The sequence below is a fragment of the Antedon mediterranea genome, chromosome 8 (assembly GCF_964355755.1).
Source record: "Antedon mediterranea chromosome 8, ecAntMedi1.1, whole genome shotgun sequence".
NCBI lineage: Eukaryota > Metazoa > Echinodermata > Crinoidea > Comatulida > Antedonidae > Antedon > Antedon mediterranea.
Window position 1 is genome coordinate 1,118,271 of NC_092677.1, and position 22,980 is coordinate 1,141,250.

Genomic DNA, 22,980 nt, shown 5'->3' on the forward strand with positions numbered 1-22,980 from the left:
GCAATGATCGTTAAAAAAAAGATGCCATGCCCTTTAAATCATGCACAGAAGAGGGCGGTGTTTCGCCTTACTACAAATAATGTACTAATAAAGTTGCATTTCCTTCTTGTAAATAGATTGCTGTGAAGATGAAGAGTGTTTTCTTCTTGTTATTGTTTCTTCTATATTTACGAAGTAAGTACAATTCACTAAACTAAACCTATACTATTAAGCATTCTCTAATAGTTCATAAACTTTGATGATTTGAACAGTTATTAACTAAATATATTTTGCTTGTAAAGTAAATATATCTCTATTTATGGTAGGTTTATGGCACGTCAGGATGGACATACATAGTCATGTCCGTCCTAGCATGCCATATATGTTCAAACGCTAGTTTATAGGTTAGCTATAAAATACTGTAAAGGCCTGTAACATCGTGACAGTACTCATGCTGCTTTAATGTCGCTGTGCTACTAATTGTGAAAATACAGTAGTTATATATACATATATGTTTTCAGTATTTTTTGTTTGTGTTGTTTGCATTTCCTATAATTTTGTTTCCAGAAATGACAACAAAAAAAAACTCTCTTGACATCAACACAATGTTTAATAAATGGTAGGCCTACTAGACATACAGCACATGTTTGTAGCAAGCTATCTTTAAATATAAGTAACAAGCTTTATCTTTTATAACACCAAATCAACGTAGCTACCCTAAACTAAAAAAAAAACATGCAATAAAAGTGCACAATATGCAGTATTTATAATAATTACTGCACAATTTTTTTTAGTTTTAGGTACACATGCACAAACTACATCTGTGACAGTGGGTGGTGATACAGTTAAAGTTGGTGAGGTTGCGACGATGACGTGTAGTTATACACTTCAAGCGGGAGATGTCTTGAATCAACTTGTTTGGTTCAGAGTAGATGATGGAAAAAACTATCTCGTATCTTTAGTTGAAACAAGCAATGGTCGTTATAACTTATCTAATGACAAAGATCTTATGATAAGTAATGTTGAAGTAAATGATGCAGGAAATTATTTTTGTACAATTTAGACACAAACGTTTCAAATTGCTGACTACTATGGTGAACTTATAGTCCAATGTGAGTTTGTCATTTCTTTGTCATAAACGTTAAATACACAAACTCTGTTCGACAATCTTCAAATTACAATAAATAATTATAATTAAAAATTATCAAAATGAAAATAAAGCTGTGTTTATGGTATTACATTTAATAGTCAAATTGTCTATTACACCGCAGATCTTGACACACCAGTTGTGACTCCAGCTCAATTGTCTGCCAATATGGATGAAACAGCATTGTTTTCTACTGTACCTGTTGGATTCCCAACATCAATTACCATCACATGGATCAAAGATGACGTCGAACTTTATGTTTCTGATATAGAAAAGTATCCGTTTTCTGATGCAACATTAACGATAAAGAATGTAAATGAGACAGATGCAGGAAGTGTATAGCAGAGAATGCTGCTTACATGGGAGAAGAAGGAAAAGGTAGTAATACTGCTACACTGTCAATGGGTTGGTTGGAAAACAAACTTGTTATAACTGCTGATACAGCAATATCATATTTTATTGATATTTTCTACAAGGACCAAATTGCCTTTCATAATAATTGGTTAATATTCCTATTATGTTACGTGGTAATGAAAATGAAGCACAGCTACACAACAAAAACTGTTGGAAGTTGGGGGAAAGGTTTGGAAAAAGAAAGGGAAATGTTTTAATACTGATTGGTGTGAAACGATATTCTTTTTTTTTAGTTATAAAAGGCTTTTTGTGATATGACGTGTTACTAATATTGCTTGTTTCTCTATTTCTTTAGCACTGACGACAACATCTTTTATATCCAGTAAGTCAACTACACGTAGGTTGTGTTTTTTTGTATTGTATTGTGTAAATTTCCGGGTTTTTGCATTTGCGAAAAGAAAAAAGGGATAGAAATGGGAAGGGATATCCCCGCTCCATCCCATGATTAGTATCACGCATTAAAAGGGAAAGTAATGATGACCTTTGTATATTTGTCAACACTAAATTATTGTAAACACGTTTAAAGCACATGGAAACACTAATCCTACTGTATTATTTGTTCAGTTTTAAATACAGAAGTTCCAAAGAGTGAGAATGATTGTAATTCAACTGGTCTTGTTGTTGGAATGACGTTTGTTGGTGTGCTCATTGGATTTATTATCTGTTTGATTGTGGTTTTTATCCTCAGCAAAATAAGGAAGTCACATGCACAGGTAAAGTATAATTCAGAAAGTAGAACCAAAAGCAAAAGTGTAGATTTAAAATGACCAAAGGTTTAATGAAATACCGCACACTTAAGTAATGGAAACTATTTTAACATTAAATATGATGGTTTATTTTAAAGGTACCTACATCGAAAAACACCAACCAATCAGGGGTAAGGATGCCATGCTTCAACTTTAAGTATTCACTTTACTCATCAACATCATCCTTATCATTTATTATTATTACTCTTGTCACCAATATATCAATAAAGGTTTGCACGATTTTCATTCTTTTGTCATGCAATAAACGTTGTATTATTTTTTGCACAGGCGTATATGACTTATATAACGCCTGCTTACGCAGTGAAGCAAGGCAAAGAATATAATATTCTTTGAGCAAGGATAAATTCGGGACATTTTCCTTGATTGAGAAAGACTGTGGCAATTACTTTAGGCCAAATTATTTGATTATATCCATTATATATATATATTTTTAGGTTAGTTTGTAAATAATACAATGGAAGAATACGGCCAATAATAATAAAAATATAACAGATGTTGGTCCAAAGATTATTTAACTTGCTGTAACGTACGTAAGCCTAGGCCCTAGTTAGCATAGTTTTTTTTTTTTTTTTTTTTTTTTTTTTCAGATTTCAGATAATATTTATTTAGATAATAATGAATGAATATATACAAAATAGAAAAAAGATATTAAAGTGAACATAGATAAAGCAGTAATAATTGGTAGTCATTATTATCATGGATCCCTTCTAGAAGTTAAAAACTTGTCTCGTAGGGACCCACAACAAAACACATTACTAAAAAAATAAAAATAACCTAGAATATATAATTATATAATTTAGGATAAAAAATTACAGTATAATAACATAACTAACATCTTCTTTATAAAAATTATTTAAATTATATTTCAATAATTTCATGATAATAGTTCTAGCAGGAACATCCTCCGGTGCGCGCTCCCGGTGCTAGCTCATACCGTAACAGCTTCTGATAATTAAATTCGCGTCTATTTGTAGGCCTAATAGATTTTGTTTCTGTAGAATGGCCATCACGATCGGGCCGTTATTAGCACGGAGTGGTGTTGGAGCGCGCACCGGAGGATGTTCCTGCTAGAACTATGCTAACTAGGGCCTAGGCTTACGTATACAACGTTACAGCAAGTTAAATAATCTTTGGACCAATGGCAATATATGTTATATTTTTTTTATTATTGGCCATATTCTTCCATTGTATTATTTACAAACTAACCTAAATATAATATATATGGATATAATCTAATAATTTGGCCTAAAGTAATTGCCACAGTCTTTCTCAATCAAGGAAAATGTCCCGAATTTATCCTTGCTTCACTGCGTAAGCAGGCGTTATATCGTGGACTCTTTCACACAGATCAGGCTTACGACCGTGACGGTAATATTACCGCAATTTTACTAGGTCCAGAGGCGGTCTAACGGAAGCCGGCATTAAGGGGTTTTTACCCTTTCACACATAAGCCGGCGTTCGCGAATTACCGCAATATTATGACTTATACAAGAGTATATGACTTACACTGGAGAGACGGATAAAGAAACAAACCATACATACCAAGATTTACAGAAGAAAGACGATAATCAAGCTGTATATGTAAATGTTAAAGCCAAAAAGGGCAAAAAATAATATACATGTTTAAAATAAAAATTAAATAAATATATTATCATTATCATTATTCTTATTATTAATGGAATATCATTATAATGGTTTGAAACTACAATCCTTCTGTATTATTTGTTCAGTTTTAAATACAGAAGTTCCAAAGAGTGAGAATGATTGTAATTCAACTGGTCTTGTTGTTGTAATGACGTTTGTTGGTGTGCTCATTGGATTCATTATCTGTTTGCTTGTGGTTGTTATCCTCAGCAAAATAAGGAAGTCACATGCAAAGGTAAAGTATAATTCATAAAGTAGAACAAAAAGCAAAAGTGTAGACTTAAAATTATCAAAGGTTTAATGAAATACCGCACACTTAAGTAATGGACACTATTTTAACATTAGATATGATGTTTTATTTTGAAGTTACCTACATCGAAAAACACCAACCAAACAGGGCCATGGGTAAGGATGTTACTTCAACTTTAAATATTCACTTTACTCATCATCATCATCATCATCATTTATTATTACTATTGTCACCAATATATCAATAAAGGTTTACACGATTTTCATTCTTTTTTCATTTTTTTTTTGCAACAGGCGTATATGACTTACACTGGAAAGACAGATAAAGATACAAGCCACACATACCAAGATTTACGGAAGAAAGAAGATAATCAAGCTGTATATGTAAATGTTAAAGCCAAAAAGGGCAAAAAATAATGAATGTTAAAATAAAAATAAATAATTTTTATTATTAATTGGTTTAAATCTTCAATCACATACCTCTTGTTGATTTTATTATAGAAATAAAGAGAAATCATAATCTGTAGAAAGTGTTTTCTTTTCTCTTGATGTAACTCTTTAACGCGCACCGTACAAATTTAATAACAAGGAAATGTGAATGCTGCAATTTGTATCATCATTAAAAAAAAAAACCTATATATATTTTTTTTTTCTTACGGGTAGGCCTACATTGACATAATAAATGACTATACCAGGAAAATAAATTAGACAATCAATGCTTTTAACACCAATACGCGTGTAATTTATATTATCATAGCGTTATTTAATTCAATTTAACTTTGAGATGTGCATTTGGTTGCTTGCTGCCATATTTTTTCAAAGAGTTGAGTAATGTTCAAATTTGAAACGGAAAAATTTAATTATAGGTACAAATTGGACGGAGGTTTTAAAATTGGATGCGATTGAGGTTCATTTCTTTTAAAGAAAGACCATCAAGAAAGTTTGCACTGTTTGAACGCATTGTATAAATAAGGCCTAAAACCATGTGTTTAAATAATGGTTACTAATTGAAAAGATTAATTTGATCAACTTGATTTGGACGGAAGTACAGTGCACTATAATTATGAAGGAAGTAAATACCTGTACAATATATCACAAGTGTGAATGGCAGTCATGACAAAGACAGGAACAATCAATATTTCAGTATACGATATTAGAGTATGGTAGAGTACAAGACAATAGTGAAATAGTCATCACCTAATAAAGTGGAAAAGATTTCCATATTCTATAGAATTGCGATAGAGGTGAAAAGTTCAAATGCGATGATTTTCCTGATTATTCAACTTTGTGGATGTAAGTACAAAATATTGAAAATATATCTTCCCTTTTTTCACAAAAAGACGCAATCTTAAATTGCAGTATTTATAATAATTACTGTACAGTTATATTTTAGTTTTAGGTACACATGCACAAACTACGTCTGTGACAGTGGGTGGTGATACAGTTAAAGTTGGTGAGGATGCGGCGATGACGTGTAATTATACACTTCAAGCGGGAGATGTCTTGAATCAACTTGTTTGGTTCAGAGCAGAGGATGATGGTACTCCAGAGTTAGGAAACCTTCTGGTATCTTTAGTTGAAACAAGCAATGGTCGTTATAGCTTATCTAATGACAAGGATCTTATGATAAGTGTCGTTGAAGTAAATGATGCAGGAAATTATCTGTGTAGAATTGTAACACAAAATGTTCAAATTGCTGACGACTATGATCAACTTATAGTCCAATGTGAGTATAGGCTAATTCATTGTCAGTGAAGCTATAATCGGTATAGTACTGTTTTTAGCAGCTTTTGTTCGTTTGTTAATAAGCAATCACTAATTAACAACTACATTTCCTAATTTATCTTTTTTGAAATCTGTTTTGTTGATTTTACAGTAAATAGAGGTAGAGGGCGCTTCATGGTGGTTGGACGTGTTTCTGAAGTTGTAAAAGTTTTGAATCTTGTTTGCTGGTTTTGTATAGTTTATTCACGATTTTTACTTACATAAAGTCTCCATTACTCTTCTTATTGCTACAAATGTAGCTTAAGCCCTTGTATTATTCGATTTATCTTTCGATTGGAGAGATTTTTTGAGATTGTCTTTGCTAGGCCTGGGTTTGTGGTTGGACGAATATCTGTTATCGGAAAGTCTTTGAATCTTGTTTGCTAGTTTACTTTCATATCATTATCATTCCTATTCTTATTGCTTCAAATTTCTGCTTGAGCTCTTACTGTATTCTAAGGACTGGTGAGATTTTTATTTTTTAGATTGTCTTTCGCTAGGCCTAGGGTTGTGTAAGCAGTTAGGGCATGGCTTCCAAAAGCAAAGATCAAGGTGCCAGGCCAAAGCCTAGATCACGTAATGCAGGAGGCACAGTTGATAAAACGGTAGTAGATATCGAGGGTGAAGACGAATGTGGTTCATGTGGTGGCCATTTTATGTCTGGTGGCAAATCGGTTTTATGCGGTCTTTGTAAGCTATGGTTCCACATAGATTGTCAGAAAATTAATGAAGCCAAATATAAGTGGCTATCCAAAGATGACTCATCCATTTTTTGGTACTGTAGGAGCTGCTCAGTCTCAGTAGGCAATTTCATGGGTCTTATTAATAATGTTAATGAGACACAAAAAACCATGATTAAAACAATTGAAGCAATTAAATCTGAGGTAGAGATCAATAAAGAGGATATTAAAAAGTTATTCCAGTCATCTAGTGTTGTTAATAATGAGGATGTTAAGACAATAATTGAAAATAGACTTAAGGATGAAAATGAGAGATTGAAAAGAAAATCTAATTTGATGCTATATAGAATAGATGAGTCCAAGAGTAATGACTCAGATAGAAGAAAAAATGATGACCTCAGTAAATTGGCAGGTATTTTCGAGGATATTGACCTAGAGGTCGAAATGAGAACATTTTTCCGGGTGGGTAAACACAGAGAAGATGGGTGCCGCCCTATAAAGGTAGTTTTCAAGGAGGAATGTATCAAAAGAGATGCCTTTGAAATTGCTATACAAAAAAAGTGCGCAGTAAGTAATGATAGAACAATAAAGGAACGTGATGAGTATAATAAACTTAGGGACATATTGAGGGATAGGCAAAGCAAAGGGGAAAAAGACTTGGTAATTAGAAGGGGGAAAATAACTCGGTTTCGTTCCCAAAGCACTACCCAATCGGAAGAGAACACTGCCTAACAATGTAAGTTCTACGCAGTCAGAAGATGTTAATGATTTTTTTAATGTGTTTTATACAAATTGTGATTCCCTTCTAAATAAGAAGAATGAGCTTCTGTTGCGTTTATCTTCAGAGAAAGTAGATATCATTGCTTTGACTGAGATTCTACCAAAGAAGTACTTTTTTGAATTGTCTATAGAGGAGTTTCATATCCCTGGTTTTCAGATGTTTTTGCCAAATGAAAAGCTTTCATCTGGTAGAGGAGTTGTTATTTATGTTCGAAATGGGATGTCTGCCACTCCGGTTTTGTTTAAAGATATTTTGTTTGAGGAATCCATGTTTGTTGAGATTAAAGTCAAGGATCGCACCTTTTTAATTGGATGTGTGTATAGAAGTGACGCCGGATCTAGTGTCAATAATTCTGCTTTGTGTTCTCTGTTTAGAAAAGTGGCATCCTTTTCTTGTTCTGATTTGATTATAGTTGGAGATTTCAATTATAGGAGTATTAATTGGGAGCTAGGATATGTGACTGGTGAAGATGGTAAAAATAGTCATAATTTTTTCGACACCATTAATGACTTATTTTTAGCTCAGCATGTACGAGACCCAACCCGTTACAGAATAGGAGAACAGGCCAATGTTCTGGACCTGGTACTTACATCTAATGAGGATTCTATTAGTGAGGTCCTTCAAGCTCCACCATTAGGTAAGAGTGATCATATGGTACTTCAATTTAAAATTCCAGTTAATTTAATCAAAGAAGAGGTGGTAGAGGTCAGAAATTATTTCCATGCTGATTATGATAAGTTTCGTGGTTTTCTTGATGGTGTCGATTGGGACACTGAGTTATTGGATAAGGACGGGTTACACTCGCACGGTTCTTTTGATGAGATCTTATCTAGAGGTATGGAACAGTTTGTTCCAAAGTGTAAGAAACACTTGTCTGGAAATGTTAAGAGACCTTTGTGGTATACTAAGGAGGTTGATAAGTCTATTAAACAGAAGAATAAATGCTGGAAACAGTATATCAAAGCAAAACGTAAAGGGCATGACTGTGCTAGTGTCAAATGGAACACGTTTATTAGAGTAAGGAATGATACTGTCAATTTGATTAAGAGTTCTAAAAGCATCTTCGAAAATAAGATTGCAAATGAGGTTAAAGTCAATGAAAAGTCTTTTTGGCGCTATGTAAATTCTCAGTTAAACACCAGATCTGGTATTCCTACTCTTAGAAATGTTGAAGGTAAACTTGTTGTAGATGACCAAGATAAAGCCGAGTCTTTTAATTCTTTTTTTAGCAGTGTCTTTTGTAAGGAGAACTTATCGAATGTTCCGAATCTTGATAAAAAGATTGAGGCTTCTTTGTCAGATATTGAGTTTAATGTAGAAGATATTCATAAGCTGTTGTCTAACTTAGTTATAGATAAGTCAGCTGGCCCTGATGGCTTTCACCCACGGGTTTTGATTGAATTAAAGGATCAAATTGCTTACCCTCTCAGTCTAATATTCACTAGATTATTCAATGATCAGAAGGTCCCTCTATCGTGGAAGGAGGCAATTGTAATACCTATATTTAAGAAAGGCAAAAAGGAGGACCCGGCTAACTACAGACCGGTTAGTTTAACGTCGGTCATAGGGAAAATGATGGAAAGGATTATTAGGGATAAACTTGTAATGTATCTTGAGAGTAATGGTCTTTTGTGCAATGAGCAATTTGGATTCAGACAAGGTAGATCATGTGCATTACAACTACTTGATGTCCTGGAGAGTTGGACTACTAACCTGGATAACCATGATAGCTTTGATTGTGTCTATTTAGACTATAAAAAGGCCTTTGATAGTGTGCCACACCAAAGGCTTCTAGTCAAATTGAAAGGTTTTGGTATTACGGGAAATCTACTAGGATGGTTCTCTAATTATTTGTCAAATAGAACACAACGAGTTAGTGTCAATGGTCAATTGTCATCACAGGCTCCAGTATTAAGTGGAATTCCACAGGGTAGCGTTGTGGGCCCAATCTTATTTTCAATCTTCATTAACGATTTACCTGATGTTGTCGAATCTAGTATACGTTTATTTGCAGACGACACCAAGTTGTATAGAGTGGTCAATAACATTGATGATGCAGATTTATTTCAAAGAGACATTGACAGTGCTTCCCATTGGTCTAATGTTTGGCAATTGCCTTTTTATGACACTAAGTGTAAGGTATTTCATTATGGTCGTGATAATCCCAATTTCTTGTATTCAATGGCTGGTAATTTACTACATGAGGTAAAGCAGGAGAAAGATCTAGGTGTTACCTTTGATCATAGTTTAATCTTTAATTTGCATGTAGCGGATATTTGTAAAAGAGCTAATAAGAAACTAGGAATGATTTATAGATCTTTTAAATTCTTGAATAAAGATGGATTTTTGAAGCTGTATAAGTCTATTGTCAGGCCAACGCTTGAATATTGTAACACTGTTTATAATCCTATTAGAAAACGAGATCAGGATGAAATAGAGAAGGTCCAGCAAAGAGCAACAAGATTGATTCCTAGGTACCGTAATATTCCTTATAAACAACGTTTGAGAATTCTTGGTCTTCCTACCATGAGATATCGAAGGCAGAGAGCAGATATTATCCAAGTTTTTAGGATTGTTAAAGGTTTCGATCGTATTTCGATTTTTGAATTTGATCTAGAATCTCGGACCCGTGGACACCCATATAAACTCAAGTTTAAAAGCTCTCGTCTTAATATTAGGAGGGACACGTTCTCCAGGAGAGTTATTCTCTTATGGAATACTCTGCCTATGGATGTAGTTTCATGTGCTACGGTGAACTTGTTCAAAGCAAAACTTAACGTCGCATGGTCTAACCACCCGCTGAAGTTTTCACCCTATATAGAATATGATTTTATTTCTAAGAGGGGCTTTTAAGCACTGAGTGCTTCGCCTCGATCCCGTAGACGAAAGTGTACGGGAAACAAGTAAACAAGTAAACAAGTAAATGATCTTGTATTAGTTAGTTTTTACTGTTATGGAATAATTATTTAATAACATTCAACGTTTTTTACATATTTGTTTTCCTTTTTTTTTTTTCAATATTTTAGATTTATTAGTTTTCTTGTCATGTCGACAACTGTTCAGGTGGTCAATGCTTAAAGTAATTTTTACTTATTTTGATCTCCTTTCACACATCTTTTTTCTTTTCTTATAGTTCATATATCTGTTCATTTAGTTCAATGTGTGGAAAATAAATAAATGAAACAAACAAACAAACAGTTATACACATAACTTGTTAGACAATTCATTTTTAGACTTTCAGACCTTATCTTGATATCAGTTTAATCTAAGTCAATTTTTCACAGTATATTCCTTATGGCCAGGAATCGATGTGGTTATGTTTTCACGGTGCGCAATAAAAAATTACGCGGTCTACGCACGATTTAACGAAATCACGTTTGTAATCATATCTTCAATACCATGAATCACAATTAAAAAAAATTTGGTACTCATAAATTTCAGGGCATAAATCATCATATGGCAATACAATTACGTACGTAGCGCATGTAACGCATGCGTACGCGCGCTTAAAATTTTCAAAATTTATTTGCGATGAAATAAGAGTACGTTTCAGGCAATTTTAAGCGTTTACAAAATTGCCATGAGTCCGCAGATTTTTGCGCGCGCACTGCGCGTTAAATGTTGTTACGCACTCTTTTTGCCCGATTTCTGTTTTCTTGACTTACTTTTCAACTCGAAATTACGTTATACGAGCACGTCAAAAGTGACAGGCTACGCACTTGTAAATTAAAAAAATATAAATGTTTTTAAACATTTCAACATTTTTAAACATGTTCAGTAATTTCGGTCAATTGGTCGGTCGGTCGGTAAACACTAATGAGCACGCGACTGCATCCATCTATATGGCCTTGTTTTTCTAACAATTACTTTTAAACACTAGGCCTAATGTAAACATGATAAAAATCCTGTGTTGTGCTTGTATAGTAAGATTATTCTTTTGTTTTTCTAGATGTTTCAGAACCTTTTTTTAAGCCAGAAGAAGGATTATCCATCTTGATAAATGACACAGCAACATTTATATGTACTTCACTTGATGGTATTCCAACACCGATTACCATAACATGGATCAAAGATGGCAATGAACTTGATGTTTCTGATACAGACAAGTATCCGTCTTGTGATGTAGCATTAACGATTAATAAAGTTGCTGAAACAGACGAGGGAGTTTATCAGTGTAGAGCAGAGAATGCTGCTTACAGTGGAACAGATGGGAAACTTAGTAATACTGCCACACTATCAATAGGTTGGTGAAAATAAACATTTTGATAAATAATATATTTTATTGGCATCATATTATAAGTAGTTTCTACAAGTCATAATTATTAATGGAATATTCATATTACAGTATATTATGTCATGCGGTAACAAAAATAGAGCACAGCTACAGCAAAATCTGAAAGTTTCAGTTTATTTTAGTAATTAAAGGCCTTTTGTAATGTGAACGCATGGCGTGTTTTATTAATATTGCAATTTTGTATTTTCTATTTCTTTAGCATTAACGACAACTTCTTTTATATCCAGTAGGTTTTGCTTGCATGCATTGTATTGTAAAGTTTCAGGTTTTTGCATTTGAGAAAAGAAAACAAGGATAGAAATTGGAGGGATATCCCCGCCCCATCTCTAGGATCTGCATGAGTGCTTAAAAGGGAAAATAATGATGACCGTTGTATATTTGTCAACATTTCATTATTGTAAACATGTTTAAAACATGGTAACACTTAGCCTTCTGTATTATTTGTTTAGTTTCAAGTACAGACGTTTCAAATAGTGAGCGTGTGTGTAATTCAACTGGTTTTGTTGTTGGAATGACGTTTGTTGGTGTGCTCATGGGATTCATTCTATGTTTTCTTATGTGTTTTATCATCAGCAAAATAAAGAAGTCACATCCAAAGGTAAAGTATAATTCAGAAAGTAGAACAAAAAGGGCAAAATAGCCAAGGTTTAGAGAAATACTGTACACTGCAAATAGTATATAGAAATATACATTAAATGTACTTGTTGATGTTTTATTTTAAAGGCACCGACATCGAAAAACGACAACCAATCAGGGGTAAGGATGCCATACAGCTTTCACTGCTAATTTTCACTTTGTTTCACTAATTATCATCAAAATTGTCACCAATAAGGTTTACACGATTCTAATTCTTTTTCTATCCAATAAACTCTATTTTTAGCAGCAGGCGTATATGACATACACTGGAGAGACAGATAAAGAAACAACCCACACATACCAAGATTTACAGAAGAAAGACGATAATCAAGCTGTATATGTAAATGTTAAAGCAAAGAGAGACAACAAATAATGCATCTTAAATTGTTAATGAAATATCACAGTTTGTAAATTGTTGATTTTAATAATATAACTCAATCATTTATGGGTAAAACTGACAAATTAATTAATTAAGTAATTTAAAATAACAAGAAAAAATTGAATTCTGCAATTTGTTATAAAAAACCCATACACTTTATACCTAGTGCCATTGCCTATGGCGTATAGCAAGATGTGATGTAAAGATGAAAGCCATAAGACATATCTAAAAAACAAGATACATTTATATGAATTCTATTTCTTGGTCATTATTTCGTACTGAAATTAAAGATGTATTGTCCATTGAAACACACAAAATGAAAAAAAAAAATATTCTAAATTTAAATTGGCCATATCAAAGTAATATTAAAGTTATTCACTTTAAGTCAAAAACTCGAACCCAAAACAACAGTTTACGTAATTAACAGGTAAATTAATTAGATTACATTTCGTCTGAGAAATCGTCGCAAGCGAAAGTAAACAAAGATTTCAAACCATGAGTATGCATTATGCATGATGCTAATTAGGATTGTTTACAACTCATCACGGTTGAGAAGGTGTTTTCACACAGATCGCGAGGAAGTTTGATTATGCATACAGAGTAGCCAAACAAGCGCATTGCATTATGGGATATGTTTTGATTGAAAAGTTTGACTGGAAGTCAAATTTATTTTTTGAACAAAAAAACATCTGTATTTCGGTTAAATTATTTTTTTTTTGACTAACTTTTGGTGAAAGTTAATAACTATTATGATACTTCAAAATGACCCACTTTTTTTCGAAATTAAAAAAAATAATTTTTTTTTGTAATTAGTCAAATGGACAATACATCTTTAAAATTTGCTTGTAGTTGAATCGTTGTATATTTGAAAACAACATACAAAGGAAAAATAAGGATTTCTTACACCAACACGCGTTTAAGTTCATATTATTAAAGTGTTCTTTAATTGTGTGCATAAGTTCAACATTATTTTGAAACGAATTTCATCATCTTTCGTTCAAATGTAGCTTAATGACGGTTGACGCCCTCTACCTCTCCCGGTAGCAATCATTTTCTTACAAAATTGCTACACACTCTTTAAGCCTGGTTTCCATAAAATCGCTACACCGTTTCCATTGAAATCGCTACACGCGCAAATGTCGCCGACGCGCATCGGGGAGGTCTCCCCGATTCATCGCAGACAAATCGGCAAAGTTCAACCATGTTCAACTTTGCCGATTTTGTCGGCGATGAGTCGTATACGCGTGTACCAAAGAATATTTAGCTCTCGCGACAGCAGTCGGCGACACGGTGTAGCGATTTTATGGAAACCAGGCTTTAGTCTTCACGCTTATTAGACATTACAAGCAAGTAACGTTACAGGTTGGTTCTATTTTTTGTTAATATACGTAATACATAAAACTACTTTCTATTATTTAGCAAATTAATTGTCACTATTAAAAATCAGGTATATTGATTCAATCGATATTGGACATGAACGATACTGTATGGTTGAAGCAGACATAATAATATATCAAAGTATGAATGGAAATCCACACTCATAACAATAATAACAATCAGTATTTCAATATACATTATATACAATCACAATAGTGGAATAGTTTTGCTTTATAGGCCCACTGGTCGTATTTAAGATTTCCTGCTTTATAGATTTGTAATGAAGACGGAAATGTAAACAAGATATGTGATATCTTGTTTTTTTTTTCAACTTTGTGATTGTAAAAAGACAATTCTTTTATAGATATATAGGAAATATGTTTGTTCACAAACAAATAATCTAAACATTAGGCCACCATACAGTATCATGGAGTAAGTAAACAAAAATGTAGATGAATCCTCATTCAGACAATACAAGAACCATCAGTGTCCTGTATACACATTGAGAGACAAGAGTGATATTTTATTTTCAGATTATTAGCCATGCTCAGAATGTCATTCTTAACAGAAGTAATGGCGATATGTGAATGTGCACTAATTTTCCTGATTTTCCTAAGCGACTGTAAGTAGAAACTTAAATGTCATGCATGTTATTAGTAGGGTCCTACTATTATTTCAACATAGACTATAAGACTGAAATGGCTATGGACGGTGACAGCGTAACCAATTTTTATTTATCTACGAATGACGTACTGTAGATTTAAGTCATTAAAAAAATAGGCAATCATCATTTTAATATAAAGACAATTGATTTTGTGAATACAGATCTGGAAACCCCCGTTTTGAAGTCGGACACATTATCTGTGATGATAAATGACACCGCAACATTTACATGTACTCAACTTATCGGTGAACCAAAATCAATTAATGTCAGATGGACAAAAAATGATGCTACGCTAGATATTTCTGATACAGACAAATATCCGTTTTCTGATGCTTTATTAATTATTAATAAAGTAGATGAAATGGACGACGGAAGTTATCAGTGTGTAGCAGAGAATGCTGCTTACAGTTGAGATGAAGGAAAACCTAGTAATCCTCTTATACTCTCAGTAGGTTGGTTGCAATAAAGTTGTTATAACTAATGATACAATAATATCATATTTTATTGAGATCATAGGTATAATATAGTCTATCATAATTAGACGGAATATTCCAACAATTATGTATTATGCGGTAATGGAAATAAAGCACAGCTACACAGTTTAATTATAAAAGGCCTTTTTATAATAATATTAATAGAACAAGAAAATATATAAAACCAATAGATGAACTGACTATGTTTAAATAACATAATCATATGTACTTTCTATTTCTTTAGCATTTACGACAACTTTTTCTACATCCAGTAGGTCAACTACACGTACGTTTTGTTCGTTTGCATTGCACTAATAGTTTCCTATTTTTAGGTTTGCAAATAAAAAATATGACTATTGTATATTTGTTATGTCACAATCACATGGTAACTCTGATCCTCTTGATTTGTATATCGTTCGTACACAGAAGTTCCAAATAGTGAGGATGTATGTACTTCAACTGGTCTTGTTGTTGGAATGACGTTTGTTGGTGTGCTCATTGGATTCATTCTCTGTTTGATTGTGGTTTTCATCATCAGCAAAAAAAGGACGACAAAATCACAGGTAAAGTATAATTCAGAAGGTAGAAAAAAAAAACAGTAAAATAGTCGAAAGTTAAGTGAAATACCGTCACACGTAATGGCAAACGTATTATCATTCAATTTACTTTTTGATGTTTTATTTCAAAGGCACCGACATCAATAAATGACAACCAATCAGGGGTAAGAATGCTATACTTCAACCTTAATTATTCGCTTTCACTTTAATCATTACCATCATTGTCACCAATACACAATAAAGGTTTGCATGATTGTAATTCATCTTACTTTACTGTTGTATTTTTTTTAGCAGCAAGAGTATAATGACTTATATTGGAGAGACAGATAAAGAAACAAACCACACATACCAAGATTTACAGAAGAAAGACGATAATCAAGCTGTATATGTAAATGTTAAAGCAAAAAAGGACAAAAAATAATATACATGTTTAAAATAAAAATGAAAGAAATACATTATTATTGTTATTCTTATTATTAATGAAACACCATTGGTTTAAAACTACATGAATGACATACCTCTTGTTGATTTTATTATAGAAATAAAGAGAAATCATAATCTGTAGAAAGTGATTTCTTTCTCTTGATTTAACTCTTTAACGCGTACAAATTTAATAACAAGGAAATGTGAATGCTGCAATTTGTATCATCATTAACAATAAAAAAAAAAACTCTATGTACCTATAGTGGCATAATCTACCAGTGGTATAGAGCAACATATGATGTAACGATGAAAACAATTAAAATAACCCTGTATGGATCGTATGGTACAACTTTTTTTTTCTATCCGTGGGCCTAGGCAAAGGTCTAAATCACTTGGATCTAACAATGGGTTCTGTAATAAAAAGTGTTACTTTGCTTTTATATGAGTTCTTGTTTATCATTATGAGTCCAACTCCAAATAAATGTCCAAATATTGTCAAATAATAACAATTAAGAGATATGTTTCAAATACAATCTATAATCAAAGAGTAAATTCATTCGTTAAACAACAAAATGCCGTGACATGAGATGCAAAAGAGAAATCAATTTTGAAATCAGTAGCCTATAATAACAGTTGACGGCCGTTTAATTAGTATATTAGTACCGTAGCCTATAGGCCTAGTAATGGACCCCATCGTCACCAACAACGGCACCAAAATGCCATTTTCTTGTTCAAAGAATCATCGTTACTTTTGATGCAGGACACATCAAGTTTGTGGCGATTTCACAATAGCAATTGTTTGAGAAATTAAAGTTTAGACCAAAGATACTTTAGCGTCTTGAAGTGGCGCCACTCTACGTGGCGCGTTATACGATCTTTGGTTTTAGACTGGGTGTGGCCGGGGATAGAGCGAGATAGCTTAGTGAACGATGAGGGCGTGTGTAATTAATTCAATCCAGAGCCATCAGATTCAATAAACTCGTACTGTATTAGGTCTACTTTCAAAATCTCACAAAACAAGGAAGGACAATTCGATTTATATTCCGTATTCACTATACTAATAATTCTGTCTTTGTGATGATGACTACTTGTTGTTTGCTGCTATTTGTTCTTGTATTTGGTAAGTACCAAGCTTTAATGTTTTGTTGTCAAACTAAGAAAACATTTAATTTTGTTTGTATTTAAATTACACATTTCCGTCATTTATTGAAATACAAATAGTTATACAGTTATGTTATTTTCGGATTATAGATGGTGGTTCAAATTTTCAACAATCATAAAAATAAACTATCAAGTGAAAGTTGTTCCGGTTGTCTGTGTTTCTATGAAAAAATGCATTTACTAGAACTAGAGGGTGAGCTCGCTTCGCTCGCCCCCCCTCTAGGAAGTGTAGACGATGGTTCTCGGAATGATAATTTTTTTTTTTTTTTTTTATTCAATTTTCAGGCACACATACATGACCCTGAGGATTGCCATGAGTGCAAAGCACTATCGAGATGGCTCTCTATATACTGCACTAGAACATATAAGACAAACATATACACAAGATGCTCTACATAGACAAAGACTTATTATTAAGTCTTTGGGAGTGGAGTTGTAAATTGTCATGAGAAAAAAACCCTGACATATGACAGGACTTGAACCCAGGACCCTTAGATTGGTAGCCAAGCATCATAACTACCAAGCCACAACTCCACTCTAATGTTCTCCTTATACATTTTCTGTCGGTTACCATTATTGAAAATGCTTGACATTCGTAAAACTAAACTACTTTGTTTCACAGTGTTTTAGATGATTAATAACATTTTAAAGTATAGTTTTTATTGTTTGGTAGGGCCCTTTGGGGAGGCGGAGGTCATTTGAGGGAGGTGCTTATTCGAGGGATATATGTTAAATTTTTTAGTTCTAATAATATGGTAACATTTATAATCAAATTAAATCCTCTAATAGATATGAAAAGTGGTAAAAAAGAATAACAAATGCTTGGTAAATTGCAGATAACAGTGCGGTGAATTCTACTACAAATAGTATAATTGTGTTATTATAAATATGTGGATGGACGTTTATTAGATATTAGATAGTTGGGTTGGGGGTGGGGGGGGGGGGATTAGGTGGGGGGGGGGGGTTATTATTCAAAGTGATGTTTTATTGGAGAGGCGTTTATTCAAATGAATACCATCCTAATAATTATTAATACATTATTTAATTTAATCATCTTTTGAAACTAACTGCCGTCACAGAGTGGGCCCAAGAAAAAAGACATTACGGCTTGCAACATGGGCAGACATCTCGGTCCTAACGGGACACAGGAAGATAGCCTACAGTTATTCCTGCAAGCTTACTCAATAAAACTCAGCTATCGGGATTTCACTCGAAAAATGTCTTATCATCAAATCTCCCTATGTAATTTTAGAATACTATTCCCCACAATATATTCTGATTCTTTATGGCGTATATTTAATTAATTAATTAATTTTTTTTTTCGTCTTCCAAAGGGACACTGTATTGATTGATGGAAAGTGCCTGTTTCCATTCACCTTTAGGGTCAAATCTATTATTTTAACTGCTCCCTTGTGTATAAAAGAGAGAAAATATTTGAAACCAGGTTGTTGCAAGGTGAACTTATCTTAAACCCGGAAATTACTTTGACCGGGAAGAATTGAAATTGAGATGAAAATCTAATGTTGAAATCATAAATTGTGTTAGAAAACTCTTTATAATATCTTCCTAAGATAGAAATATGGAACAATAGCGTCGCTGTGAACACTAATGTTATCAAATCTCCGTTTCGCGGTAAATCTCAGATAGATAAGGTAGGTATCCAAGGCGGAGATTTGTACCGAAGTTTTTGCATTGTGCTCGCCTATGTCAGAATTAACCATAATTTATATATAGATTTATTATTTTGTTATTATCATAATTCTGATTTAAACACTTTTCAGTATAGGCCTAATATGTCATATTTCACAGACAATCTTAGTTTCAGATACAAGTGCCCAAACACTAGTGACAGTGAATGCTGGTACAGCAAAAGTTGATGAAGCTGCAACAATGACGTGTACTTATACACTTGAACCAAATGATTCACTGCTGCAACTGTCTTGGACAAAAGCTGATGAGAATGGTGAAGTAGTAGGAAATGCTCTTGTGACTTCTACGGGTCAAGCAACCAATGGTCGATACAGTTTGTCCAACGATAATCTTATAATAACTGATGTTGAAAGAGGTGACGCAGGCAACTATCGTTGTGCTGTTAGCACCAATAATGGAAATACTGCTGACAACTTTGCTAATCTCACGGTCTATTGTGAGTATTTTTAATAGTAAAATGATTTTTTTTTTAAATTTATTTAAATATGTTTATTTCAGGTACTGTACAGTACATGTCAGTTAATACAGTAATTTTAATTTCATCTTTGAATCATAAGTTTCACAATCAGAAAAAAAAAATGAAACCAATAATTTGGATAAAAAGTAAAAAAGTATCATCATCTATTGTGATATTCAATCTTTTTTTTTAAATTTTTCTATTTTGGTGGTATTATGGTAATTAACTTTCCAATTTATGTGTTTGCTTTTTAGAGTATAATGTAACCATAATGGTATCATTTACAAATTTAATCTAAAAAATGTATATATAATATGATATTAAAAAGTGAAAAGCAATTATAATGCAGGGATGTTATTTACATCAGAACCAAATGAATATTCAATATCCTATGTATTCTGTTATATTGTCAACGAGTACTACTAAACATTAGCAATTACTGTATTACAATTGTAGACATGTCAATTGTGTAATTCTAAACAAATGATAATCCAAGAACTGTACAGTATAATTTTGCCATTTCAGATCTTGAAGTACCAGATTTGAAACCAGTAGAATTGCATGCCACATTAAATGAAACAGCGATATTTACATGTACTGAACTTGAAGGTTTACCAACACCAATTACTATCACATGGATCAAAGATGGCAATCCACTTGGTGTTTCTAATACAGACAAGTATCCAACTTCTGATGCAACATTGACGATTAATAACGTTGATGAGACAGATGAAGGAATGTATCAGTGTAGAGCAGAGAATGCTGCTTACAGTGGAATAGATGGGAAACTTAGTAATACTGCCACACTGTCAATAGGTTGGTGGGAATAAACATTTTAATAAATAATATATTTTATTAGCATGTCATAATAATAAATGGAATATTCATATTACAGTATATTATGTCATGTGGTAACAAAAATAAAGCACAGGTAAACAGCGATAACTGAAAGTTTTAGTTTATTAGTCATTTTTATAAAATGAACGCATGACGTGTCGGATTATTGCTTGTTTATTTTCTCTTTTTTTAGCATTGGCGACAACTTCTTTTATATCCAGTAAGTCAACTACACGTAGGTTTCGTTTGTTTGCATTGCATTGTAAATTTCCGGGATTTTGCATTTGCGAAAAAAAAAGGATAGCAATGGAAAGGGATATCCCTGCCCCATCCCCATGATCTGTATCACGCCTTAAAACGGAAAATAAGTATGACTTTGTATATTTGTCAACAATACATTATTGTAAACATGTTTAAAACACGGCATGGTAACCCGAATCCTTCTGTGTTATTTGTTCAGTTTTAAGTACAGAAGTTCCAAAGAGAGAGAATGATTGTACTTCAACTGGTCTTGTTGTTGGAATGGCGTTTGTTGGTGTGCTTATTGGTTTCATTCTCTGTTTGCTGGTGGTTGTTATCATCAGCAAAATAAGGAAGTCACATGCACAGGTAAAGTATAATTTATAAAGTAGAACCAAAAGAAAAAGTGTAGACTTAAAATTATCAAAGGTTTAATGAAATACCGCACACTTAAGTAATGGAAACTATTTTAACATTAAATATGATTTTTATTTTGAAGTTACCTACATCGAAAAACACCAACCAAACAGGGCCAGGGGTAAGGATGTTACTTCAACTTTAAATATTCACTTTACTCATCATCATCATCATCATTTATTATTACTATTTTCACCAATATATCAATAAAGATTTACACGATTTTCATTCTTTTTTCATTTTTTTTAGCAGCAGGCGTATATGACTTACACTGGAGAGACAGATAAAGATACAAACCACACATACCAAGATTTACAGAAGAAAGACGATAATCAAGCTGTATATGTAAATATTAAAGCCAAAAAGGGCAAAAAATAATGAATGTTAAAATAAAAATAAATAATTTTTATTATTATTAATGGAATATCATTGGTTTGAATCTTCAATCACATACATCTTGTTGATTTTATTATAGAAATAAAGAGAAATCATAACCTGTAGAAAGTGTTTTCTTTCTCTCTTGATTTAACTCTTTAACTCGTACCGTACAAATTTAATAACAAGGAAATGTGAATGCTGCAATTTGTATCATCATTAAAAAAAAAAAAACCTATATATATATTTTTTTTTCTTACGGGTAGGCTTTTGGCAATGCTTTTAACACCAATACGCGTGTAATTTTTATTATCATAGCGTTATTTAATTCAATTTGACTTTGAGATGTGCATTTGGTTGCTTGCTGCCATATTTTTTCAAAGAGTTGAGTAATGTTCAAATTTGAAACGGAAAAATTTAATTATAGGTACAAATTGGACGGAGGTTTTAAAATTGGATGCGATTGAGGTTCATTTCTTTTAAAGAAAGACCATCAAGAAAGTTTGCACTGTTTGAACGCATTGTATAAATAAGGCCTAAAACCATGTGTTTAAATAATGGTTACTAATTGAAAAGATTAATTTGATCAACTTGATTTGGACGGAAGTACAGTGCACTCTAATTTTGAAGGAAGTAAATACCTGTACAATATATCACAAGTGTGAATGGCAATCATGACAAAGACAGGAACAATCAATATTTCAGTATACGATGTTAGATTATGGTAGAGTACAAGACAATAGTGAAATAGTCATCACCTAATAAAGTGGAAAAGATTTCCATATTCTATAGAATTGCGATAGAGGTGAAAAGTTCAAATGCGATGATTTTCCTGATTATTCAACTTTGTGGATGTAAGTACAAAATATTGAAAATATATCTTCCTTTTTTTCACAAAAAGAAGCAATCGTAAATTGCAGTGTTTATAATAATTACTGTACAGTTATTTTTTAGTTTTAGGTACACATGCACAAATTACGTCTGTGACAGTGGGTGGTGATACAGTTAAAGTTGGTAAGGATGCGACGATGACGTGTGGTTATACACTTTAAGCGGGAGATGTTTTGAATCAACTTGTTTGGTTCAGAGCAGAGGATGATGGTACTTTAGAGTTAGGAAACCCTCTGGTATCTTTAGTTGAAACAAGCAATGGTCGTTATAACTTATCTAATGACAAGGATCTTATGATAAGTGTCGTTGAAGTAAATGATGCAGGAAATTATCTGTGTAGAATTGTAACACAAAATGTTCTAATTGCTGACGAATATTATCAACTTATAGTTCAATGTGAGTATAGGCTAATTCATTGTCAGTGAAGCAATAATCGGTATGGTATAGTACTTTCTTTAGCAGCTTTCGTTCGTTTTTTAATATCATAGTTATACACATAACTTGTTAGACAATTCATTTTAGAGTCTCTAACAATTACTTTTAAACACTAGGCCTAATGTAAACATGATAAAAATCCTGTGTTGTGCTTGTATAGTAAGATTATTCTTTTGTTTTTCTAAATGTTTCAGAACCTTTTTTTTAAGCCAGAAGAAGGATTATCCAT

General features: G+C 32.7%; 4 long non-coding RNA genes across 4 annotated transcripts; all 4 read left to right on the forward strand.

The window, feature by feature from the left end:
- The first annotated feature begins 1,356 nt into the window (after nt 1-1,356).
- Nucleotides 1,357-2,128, forward strand: LOC140057370 (uncharacterized). The gene is made up of 3 exons (XR_011846928.1): nt 1,357-1,504; nt 1,836-1,877; nt 2,105-2,128. It is a non-coding gene; the product is annotated as an uncharacterized lncRNA (long non-coding RNA).
- Nucleotides 2,129-4,049: 1,921 nt separating this feature from the next.
- LOC140057365 (uncharacterized) lies at nt 4,050-4,576 on the forward strand. Its single transcript, XR_011846923.1, has 3 exons — nt 4,050-4,186; nt 4,318-4,356; nt 4,495-4,576. It is a non-coding gene; the product is annotated as an uncharacterized lncRNA (long non-coding RNA).
- A 7,595-nt stretch (nt 4,577-12,171) lies between these two features.
- LOC140057369 (uncharacterized) lies at nt 12,172-12,646 on the forward strand. Its single transcript, XR_011846927.1, has 3 exons — nt 12,172-12,317; nt 12,443-12,475; nt 12,600-12,646. It is a non-coding gene; the product is annotated as an uncharacterized lncRNA (long non-coding RNA).
- Nucleotides 12,647-14,015: 1,369 nt separating this feature from the next.
- LOC140056493 (uncharacterized) lies at nt 14,016-15,150 on the forward strand. The gene is made up of 3 exons (XR_011846767.1): nt 14,016-14,096; nt 14,645-14,733; nt 14,937-15,150. It is a non-coding gene; the product is annotated as an uncharacterized lncRNA (long non-coding RNA).
- The last annotated feature ends 7,830 nt before the right edge of the window (nt 15,151-22,980 follow it).